Source organism: Helianthus annuus, chromosome 2, assembly GCF_002127325.2.
Source record: "Helianthus annuus cultivar XRQ/B chromosome 2, HanXRQr2.0-SUNRISE, whole genome shotgun sequence".
In the NCBI taxonomy this organism is placed as follows: domain Eukaryota; kingdom Viridiplantae; phylum Streptophyta; class Magnoliopsida; order Asterales; family Asteraceae; genus Helianthus; species Helianthus annuus.
In genome coordinates, this window is record NC_035434.2 from 149,778,579 (window position 1) to 149,789,221 (window position 10,643).

The 10,643-nt window shown below is 36.6% G+C and overlaps 1 long non-coding RNA gene across 1 annotated transcript; it reads left to right on the plus strand.

The window, feature by feature from the left end:
• Window positions 1–296: 296 nt before the first annotated feature.
• Window positions 297–2,075, plus strand: LOC110906744. The gene is made up of 3 exons (XR_002573880.2): window positions 297–428; window positions 941–1,005; window positions 1,917–2,075. It is a non-coding gene; the product is annotated as an uncharacterized LOC110906744 (long non-coding RNA).
• The last annotated feature ends 8,568 nt before the right edge of the window (window positions 2,076–10,643 follow it).

Here is a 10,643-nt window from a genome sequence, read left to right on the forward strand (position 1 = left end):
TAAGGGGGTGGACTTGTAACACCCCAAAAATACAAGAGTTATATATATATATATATATATATATATATACACACACACACACACACACTTGTACAATTATGTATTTGATAATTATTCCAAGTGTGATAACTAGGAATAATTAACCAAGTTAGTTTCATGTAAATGGTTAATAGAATAATGAGTTGTAATCCTTTATAACTAAAACCAAACATGAGGGACTAAATTGGAACAAAGGGGGAAAACTAGTTTATTAAAATTAAAAGAAAAACAAAACACAACACACACACACACATGTGTGTGGGTCGATCAGAGAAGAAGAAAACAGGGCAAACCCCTCACTGATCTAGATCTCCAAATTCAAGGGCAATTCGAGCCTAAAATTAGTGCATGAATGCATATAAATGATCACCTAAACTAGGGATCACAAGGTATGTCAAAAATCTTAGTTTGGTGATATTATGAATGCAGGTAGATTACATGGATTTTAATTCATGTATGAATTTCAGAAATCAAGGTAAGATAAGAGATGTATACTTGCTTAGGAACAAACCCTAAGTAAAAATTTGTGAATATATTGCTATGATATGGGTGTTTGAATGAATTACCATACTTAGATAAGTAGGTTTTGGATAAGGAGGTAAAACACATAAATTTTGATGATGAAAATGGTGTATTGGATGTTTGACACATTGAGTTTTAGGTGCTAATTGAACATTCCAACAATTTTGATGTTATAAGTTGTAAATACATGGCTAATAGTTGAATTATAGACTTGATAGAACTAGTGTAAAATTCATGCCCACAAGGTGTTTGATGTAATGCCTAAATGAACATGAATTGTTGAAAAATATGAAAGAATTATGTAATTGAGATTTTGACAAGTTGTGTGTCATATATTGTACTATTAGTTCTAAATGATAAAACGGATTGAACTATGTAGGCAATTTGGGTGAAGCATCAAGTGGTCAAGCCGGGCGGACACGCGTTTAAAAGGAAAGCTTTAAGGTACGTGACTTTATGCTTCGTAGTATTTTGTTAGCTTTATTTGTCATTGGTGAATATTGAATGAGGAAGTAATACTCATGAAGTTCGGTTAATTCATAAGTGATGGATTTCATAGGAATGAACCGAATAGATAAATAAAAAGGAAATAATTTGTTTTGTTCATAAGTGATGAATTTCTCACAAACGAACCGAACGGGTCGAATAAAAGAATAATGAGTTTGGTCGGTCATAGGTGATGGATTCCACACGAACGAATCAAACAGGTTAAATGAGCGTAAACTGGGTAACGGGAATGCGGATTAAAATATGGCGAAACCGAGAAATGGGTCGAATATATAAAGGATGTGAATTCCTCGGGGTAAATTAAGGTAACACTTAAGTTTGGCTAAAGGTTAGCCAAACGAGTCAAACAAGTGCAAACGCAAACCGGGTAACGGGAGCGTAAAACGTAAGTTTAGTAAGCCCGAACAATGGGTAAAGTCCTAAGGATTTAATCCTTACCAAAAGATGTGAGCAATATAGGCTAAATGCTTAAGTAGGTGAAACAGCTCAAATAATTATGTGCATGAACTGGGTAACGGTGGCGCAAATCATAAAAGTTATGAATCCGGGATAAAAATTTTGGGTTAATTACGTAGGAAAACGTTTTACGATTATTTAGAAACAAGTTTGAAGTAAGACGGATGAGAATTTGAGAAGTTATGGAATTTTTACTGCACAAGGGCAATGCTGGAAATATTGCAGCTCCCATGTGTCGTAAGCTACGACAGCCTGCCGTAAGCTACGACGGGAGTCTGCTGTTTAAAACAGAGAACACAATTTTGTTGTTTTGTTTGCTATGGCAATTCGAGCTTATTAGATACGTTATAAACTCCATACAACTAACGTTCTTAATGATTTTTGGAATCTAGGTGGTTGTTATGAAGTCACGGATGATGATCAAGCATAGTGAATGTTTTGGTCAAAAATCACACAAGGATAATGTAACCAAGTCTGATTTTTGTGAGGTTAGATGCTTGGTTAATTGAACAAATGTGTGAACAATAATTGAATGAAATGAATGATCAACACAAGGATTTATACGAGGAAAAAGCCCTTGATCAATGAATGATCTCCGGCATAAAAAACCTCGGGTGATGGAAACTACCGATCACCAACTATATTAAACAAACAAAGTTTACAACTTGGGATGATAACAAACTTGTACAAAGATTGCTTGTGTGCAAATGTGAATAATCGCCAATAAGTTGCAGAGAGTTCGAGTGTTGTCTATGTGTGTTGCTATATATTTCTAAATCAAGCTTGTATCCACTTTAAAATTAGAAATTATCTAGACTAACTAACTATCCGCAAATGGTGCAAGCTCCCCACGATCACCATAACGGTCATAGAGTCCTTGCACGTGCAGAATTATCAAGCATATTCCCCTAGAATATCGGTTGGACCAAGTCTTATTCGAATACACCTGCAAAACAAGTTCAAAAATGATGGAAACAATTGTTAGTTTAGGATAATAATGAGGATCCTGGATCCTTATCCTTGCAGCATCTTCTGAGGATCTTTAATTCAAACTAAACTGAGGATCCGTGATCCAGGCCACACTTGAGGATCCGTGATCCATATGCCATGAAATTCTATCCCTAACAGTGATGAACCGAACACAAACAAAGATCAAGTTTCCGCATTTTATTTAGTCGTTTATGAAACCAAACATCATTATCATGTAGTAATGCTTTTGAATACTATGAAGTTTTAAATTAATGTACAAGGTGTATGGTCTTGTATTTGCATCATGAATATATAAATGCAAAAACTTTTATTAAATTTATGTTAATTTAATTTGGGTCTTACATATATACATAAAATAAGCCACTGATCTCTAGATCAAGTGGTGGAGGGCTTGTATTTCTCTTGAGAGATGTATGTTCAACTCTCACTTGGTGTAGAGTGAGACACTGGTGGACAATGATAGGATACCCAAGGAAACCTGGGTTCGATCCTTAAGCCAAACCGGTTTTATCGGTAATTTCACCGTCGTGCCTACGGGCGGGTTGGTTACCGGATTTTCCCTAGAATTGGTGGTGGACTCGAGTTACTCTTGGAATACTCCGTTTGGTCTAGTGGATGCCCAAATATGAACCAATGCAACAAATAACCGCAACAAGATAGAGACCGATTTTACATTAGAGTTACATTATAACCCTTTTTTTAATTGATCATGATCATCGGCGATTCCCATAACATGTAACTTTTAATGGGTCTGTAGATCTAGTCCGATTCTAACTCTTCCTACAAATATGTTTTACATACAAAACTAGCTATTAACGATTGATATACTTCGTGTTTTCATGTTTTTATTGAATATTAGATAGTTGTTGAAGGGTATCTACCTAGTCTTACAATTTTAACTTATTTCATATCTATAAGATTATTATATGTAAATGATGATTAATAACTAAACTTTAATGACATTATTGTGTATTCTATATTTTAACATATTTATAAAATTATTTGTGTAAATGATGATTAATAACTAAACTTTAATGACATTATGTGTATTTTGTATTTTAAAATTTTAAATGATTAACATTTGGCCAGTAGACAAACAGAGCAGTCCGATTTTAAAACACTACATTCACACGTTAGTTTTTTTTTTTTTTTTTTTTTGTGAAATGATATTTTATTAAAATAAACAATACAAAACCGTATAAATACAATAACAAACTTAAACAAAACCGTATAAATAAATACAATAACAAACTTCAACTAAGACTGCGAGGAGTGGAGGCGTTGGTTGGGCATGGGAAACCCTTCAACGACGGCTGCCCCACTCCGGGTGATAGTTGGGCATGGCGTTACCCGTTAGACGTGGGTATTCAGCCTGGCCGTAAGGGGGGACATGGTGACTTGGCTGGCTAGCTTTGGTTCAATATAGCCCTCTTAGGTTGGCTACTTTAATTAAAAAAAATCACATGACTGACCACGCCATACTAAGCCACGCCACACTACACCCCTCATTTTTCACCATAAGCTTGTGGAGACCACAATCGCCACGTGTCGAGCAAAGCCCTCAACGGTATTTTATTTTTGTCTTTTTGTGTTTTTTTTTAATCTTTATCACTCAACTTTCAGCACCGCCACTTACAACCCCTTAATTTTCTACAAAGTTTGTAATCGAGTTTTACGTGCTTATCTTTATTTACGTGTCGGTACAAATTCAAGTTGATTTTACGTTGCGACGTAAAAAAATTTGTGGAAATGAATCGGGTCAAATATAATACGTTTACGATAGATTGTATAAATTTGAGTTATTTTACATTTCATCGCCGCCGCAACGCGTCTTACCACTCTTTAACTTAAAAAAAAAAACATTATTTTCTTATGAGCTTATTTTTTTGGTACGTAATGGTATAGATTTAAGTTGGTTTACGTTTCGACGTAAATTTCTTTCGCACATAAGTCGGGTCAACTATATCACGTTCTCGTGCTTATTTTTATATATGTTTTCAGTTGGTCTGCGTTTTGACATAAATTTTGTTCAGAAACAAGTCGAGTCCAATACATACTTTTTCATCAGTCGATACAAATTCAAGTTACGTTATGTTTTGATGCCACCGCACGGAAACATTTACTAGTTATTTAACATTTCAGCTTCTGTATGATATTATTTAACATTTAAGCTTTATTTCATTCTAACGTGTATGCATCATAACTTAAAGTAAAAATCATGCCATTTGAGCACAAAACGGGCATGCGGACGGTCAAGTCACATGGAGACGATTACTTCTGATCTTTATCGGATCAACAAATCTATTTTTTATATTGTTACTTTTTCTAGAGTATTTGAAGAATATTCCATAAAATATATTGGTTTTTGGATTTTTGCAATTATTATTTTATAATAAATACTTGGGTCGGTTGAGTTGTTTATATATAGACAACTTAAAGTACAACTTCTATAATAAAATAAATGAAGTAATTTGTATTTTAAAAGGTTTGGCTTAGTCATATTTAAATAATAGAAATTACAAATGCTTAAACTGCCTAAATTTTAGATTCATAAAATAAAACTTTTAAGAGGTATGATCTCAGATCATACGTAAGGCCTTACAAGCCATACGCGCAGAAGACCATTATCAAACTTAATCAACACAACACTCAGTTGTTTCCAGAGCTACTGCGTGGGCTCCATCCACACGCACACAACAATGACAACTAGTGCAAGTACATATAGTATAAATAGGAGGGGTATGCAACCAATCAACGTACACCAGGCGCTGCACATGCAATTCCCACGATGTGCAATCGTGCAAGAGACAAGAAATACAAAAGGACAGTGACGTATAGTTAATCAGCGTGCGTCATTCATTGCTACGATCTCCACTCGTAGCTAATGACAGACTCGACAACAAGTACACTTAGTAGGTGTGACAACTCTAGTCAAAATTACTATTTCTTATTTTATTAATGTCCATTAGGAAACCTTAATTGAGACTCCCAAGTAGTATGGCATGACCAATAATTTTTCAGAACAATCGAAACTAGGATCAGGGCCCCCTAAAACTCAAGGGGGTATCCCTACTTGATAATTATCCTTAAAATCGTATGTAAAGTACGAAATTCGTTTGCTGTTGACTCACCTGGGCTATATTAGGCACGAGGCTACCCTACCCTAAAAAGGGAGTCGTCGCGCCACGCGCCAGGACCAGGTGGGTCTGGCGCGCAACGCGAGTGGGACCATTTTTCAGTATATAATGCAGGGGTTTGGCACTTGCATGGTTGTCTTGTTTCGACGTTAAATTTTATTTCGTACGTCAAGATATTCGTTGTTTCGTTCAAAAACATACACAAGCACGAATCTCTGCTGCGACAACAGGGTAATAACTCGATCACTGCTACGATACAATGTCCGATCCATTGAAACCGATCCGATGGATGTTTAAGTGTTGCCCGAATTCGGGCTATACTTTGTCATTCGTTGTGAGGGTTTTGATTTCGTGAGCTTATCGTAAAAGTTGTATTAAGTTACTGACCTAGTTTCGTGTGCATTGTTATTTACTTAGGTTACGAGACTAAATCAGTAGGCAAGGTTCTGCCCAATTAAACTTGCAAAGTGAGTCATTCTATTTTGTCAAAAGTGTTTTACAAATACCTAAATGTTTTCCAATTATATATTACAGGGATTAAGTCTTGGTTATCTTAATTTTTACTGGCAAGTGGGGTATTGTGCACATTACTATTGTTTCTCACTTTTAACAGTGATAATCATCGCTATTGGGTAAAAAGGACCCAATGGTGGTATGAACATCGTCACCAGGGTGTGACACGGGGCCAGATAATTATAAGATAGTGGCCATTGTAATCGCTCTTATGCTGTAATCTATAACTAATTAGTCGTTTTATAAACTTGAGTGACTCGCCAGTATTTCCCCACTGATAAAAATCTTTTTAAACATGTTTCAGGTGATTTACTGTGAATCAGGAAAGGTGTCGGGTAGCACACCAGCTTGAAGAATGTGGCTTAGTAAATAAAATAAATAAACATGTTTTTGTAAAACGGTAATTTCCCAGTGAAATTACGCTTATTGTAAATTACGGGGTTTATCCCAAAATGTGAAATAAAATAATTGGGCATTTTCAGTTCTAAAAAGATCCTGTTAAAATTTCCGCTGCCAAAATAAACAATACCACGGGTTTCTGTCCCGCGGCTCCTGAAACGGGTTAAACCAAGTCGGGGGCCATGACAGAAAAAGGTGGTATCAGAGCCACTGATTTGAGCCAATTAAGTATTTAGAAATACTTAATTTTTCAGATTGTCATTTTTGTGATTATGTGAATTTAAGTTGATGAATAAAGTGTTAACTTAAAATTGTGTGTGTTTCTTCATGTGTGCTAATAGCATGAATGATCTGTCGGAGGCACTCCGAAACTTTACTATCCATAGTACCGATATGGATACCACCGGGACTTTAACTGGCTACCAGACTGATACTGAAGAGCCAATAGTATTCCAGGCCCAACCACAGGAGAAACGAAAGCCGAAAAAGAGAAGGAGAATCTTGGACTGGAAACGTGGGCGTAGGAAGAAACCAGCTGCACAGAAGGTTAAAAAGACTGAGGATCCGAAGGATAAAGGAAAAGAGATCAGGGAAAGTTCGGGGCAAGCCCAGGAAATGCCACCATGGGAGGAGCTGGATCGCAAACTAGCAAACTGTGACCTCATCGGACCTGCCGATGAAAACCTCTTCAGTTACCCTGCTGAATCCCAACTTCCAGTTAATTTGGAACCTGCTATCCCAGATCCTATTGTCAACCCCCAACCTGTTATAGGCCAGCTGGAAGAGTGGAGGACAAGCGACTGGGAATTTCAGAATTTCATGAATAACCCCAACGCCTATTTTCCCCAGTTTGACCCTGAGCCTGCACCAAACCCACCTATAAGCACATAAAACTTGGCTGAACTCCGCCACTATGGTGAGGAACCGGTGGACGCAGGAAATCAAATCCGAGAAGTGGGAGAACAGATCTCCTGGAAATACGACGAGAGGGAGTGTCGTTTCTGAAATGTTAGCGGACTGTGGTTGTGTGTTTAATAATAATAATATAATAATAAATAATAAAAATATAATCATGTAAAATAACTCAAAATAAAACTTTTGTAAGATAACTGGTGTGTATCGATGCATACTATTATATAAAAATATGAAAGTCGTAAAGTCGACAATTTTGGGCTATACGTGTTAACTTGATTATGTGTGATTGCTTTATCATGTTTGGTTGTTATTGGTTTTATGTTAATAATTTATAATTATATTGTTAATTATTATTCAGATGGAAAACGCGGAAAACCAACCAGTCAACGAAGTTAATCAATCTGAACAAAACAATGAGGATCATTTCCTTAATAGGCAAGATATAGAAAATATCATTGCCCAGGGAATACCCAATGCTATCCCGGCAATCGCCGTTGCTGTTAAAAGTCCTGTTGAGCCTTCGCAAGCCAACCCCAGTAAACGCACGCGTGACGATAATTCCAGTAATAGTGTTAACGGAGGCGGTAATAATGACAACAATGTGATTCAAGCCCCAATACTTAAGAAAATGAAAGTTGCAACACCTGGTTGCACTTATAAAGAATTTCTTGCCTGTAAACCTATTGAATTTGCAGGCAATGAAGGGGTAACTGCTGCACTGCGTTGGTTGAAAAAGACCGAGGCAGTAATTAGAGTGAATTTCAAGTTTTGTCCTTTATCTTTAGGCCACTTTGCAAGTTATGTCCTTTATGTTTAAATTTGACGAGTTTTGTCCTTTATGTTTAAAAATCAAGCACGTTTTGTCCTTTATGCTTGATTTTTAACGACAAAACGTGCTTGATTTTTTAAACATAAAGGACAAAACGTGTTTGATTTTTAAACATAAAGGGTAAAACGTGCTTGATTTTTAAACATAAAGGACAAAACTCGTCAAATTTAAACATAAAGGACAAAACTTGCAAAGTGGCCTAAAGATAAAGGACAAAACTTGAAATTCACTCCAGTAACCAGTAATTAAAATAAGTAAATGTGCCGAGGAGGACAAGGTCATGTATGCTTCTCACCTTTTCAAGGAAGAGGCATTAGAATGGTGGAATACGGTGTTGCAAGCTGATGGGTTGGTAAAATTCCATAGGTTAATGGTTTTAATTTCGGTTAATTACACGAAGTTACTTTCTAGAATATACTACTTTGATATGGTTTGTGTTTTGCAGGCATTGACGGGTTTAAGGTGCATTTTGGAGAATTATTGAAGCTTTGGGCGGATGCTAGAGAGAACATAATTGAAGAAAATGCAAAAAGAGGCAAAATTGAGCTAAACTCTGCGCCAGAAACAGTCCAAACTTCATTTTGGCTTATCCTGAGCTAGAAAATGAGTTTCGGGGCTTATAATATATGCATTTGGGGTAGCTCGACGAGACGAATCAAAATATAAGGTTTTTAAAGGCTAGAAATTGTCGCATTATCTGCTGCACAATGGCTGATTGGTAAAAAGGGGATTTTTTAGAGAAAAAGTCAATTTTGGAAAAGGGGGAGTTACACTTTTTTATTCCTTCAACTCCCATTTATTTGAAAAAAAAGGAAAAACCCACCACTTCATCTTCAGCCATTCTCCACAATCCAAACCCTAACCCCTAACCCTTAACTCTCCTTCAAGACTCAAGATTATGGTTCGGTGCTCGTATTCATCCTCCGTTGATCGCGCCTCTTCGACCATGAACGGCTAGTCTCTTCGGTTTCACCCCGGTGTAGATGTTGTAAGATTTCTAGGGTCTATACATTTGTATTTTAATTTGGTTTTGTGACAAATTGTTTAGTATTTCAAACTTATGATAATTGTCGTGCATTTAAATTGAATTTGTGAATTGTCGAACGATGATAAAGTTATGACTTTACGAAATGAATTTGTGCACTTATGCATTATCGTAGGTTAGGATTTACATGTCCGAGGTAACGAAGTGCATTATGGTCCGTTGTCTATGACGTCGATAGCAATTGGTACCTAAGCTTCGTGATAGTAATCCGTTAATCACTATATGCAGTTGAATCAAGTTAAAACATGTAGGAACCCTAGGTCTTGCAATAATCGAACGGGTGTGGAACTTGTCTCTAATTTTTTGTTTTAATCATTTAGTAATTAGTTGCAATTTTAGTTAATCACAAGTGTTTTAGATAATACCAATTGTCGGGTCACTCTGATTTATTTTCCAACCAAATAAACTTATAAAAAAATTAACAATCTTCATAATCACATTGTACATTTTTGTAAATAGTCTAACTAGTCGAACAGGTCGTGCGATACTGACCACATGCTCTTCGTGGATTTGATACCCGACTTACCCTAGCTACCTAGGTTTAATTGGGTTTTTGACTGATCGGGACGACACGGTCACGTCAAAATGGCGCCGTTGCCGGGGAGCTAGTGCGCTTAGTATTTCATTGCTTGTTCGATTTTAGTTTAGTTTATTTTCTTTCCTTTTTCTTGTATATTCGTGATTTTACTTTGAGTGGTCGAGCTTTTTTTGTGCAGGTACATGTTTTGCAGGTACCATCTTTCAATATGAATTGGGTAGATGATGATCCGTGTGAGTGTTGCGGAAGCGGAGAGCACTATTTAGAGGATTGCTCTGTTTTCTATGAAAAAGTTCAAGCCAACAAGGAACGGGAAGACTACCTCAGCGGATTGTTTGAATATAGGAGGGCGGATTATGAAGATTTCAATGGTCCATCCTCACATTATCCATACACTAGACCACCTCCACCACCGGAGCAAGAAAATGACGCTTATCAGTCATGCCCTTGTTGTGGAAAAGTTCACATACATGAAGATTGTTCAGTGTTTTGGAAAGATCCAGTGTTTTGGAAAGGAAAAATAAAGTCCGGTTACAAGCCACCTTCATATCAAGAATACTACCATTTAGAGATGAATTGCCACTATGAGCAAGAGCGGGATTACAACAATTATGAACCCGAATTGCCACATTTCTCAAGTTACCGGGAGGAGTATGATGATTATTATAATGAATACCCTCAACCGGCATCCAAAGAACCTCAAGATTCAATAAGTTCCAAGCTCGATGCAATCATGAATGCTATCATTACTTC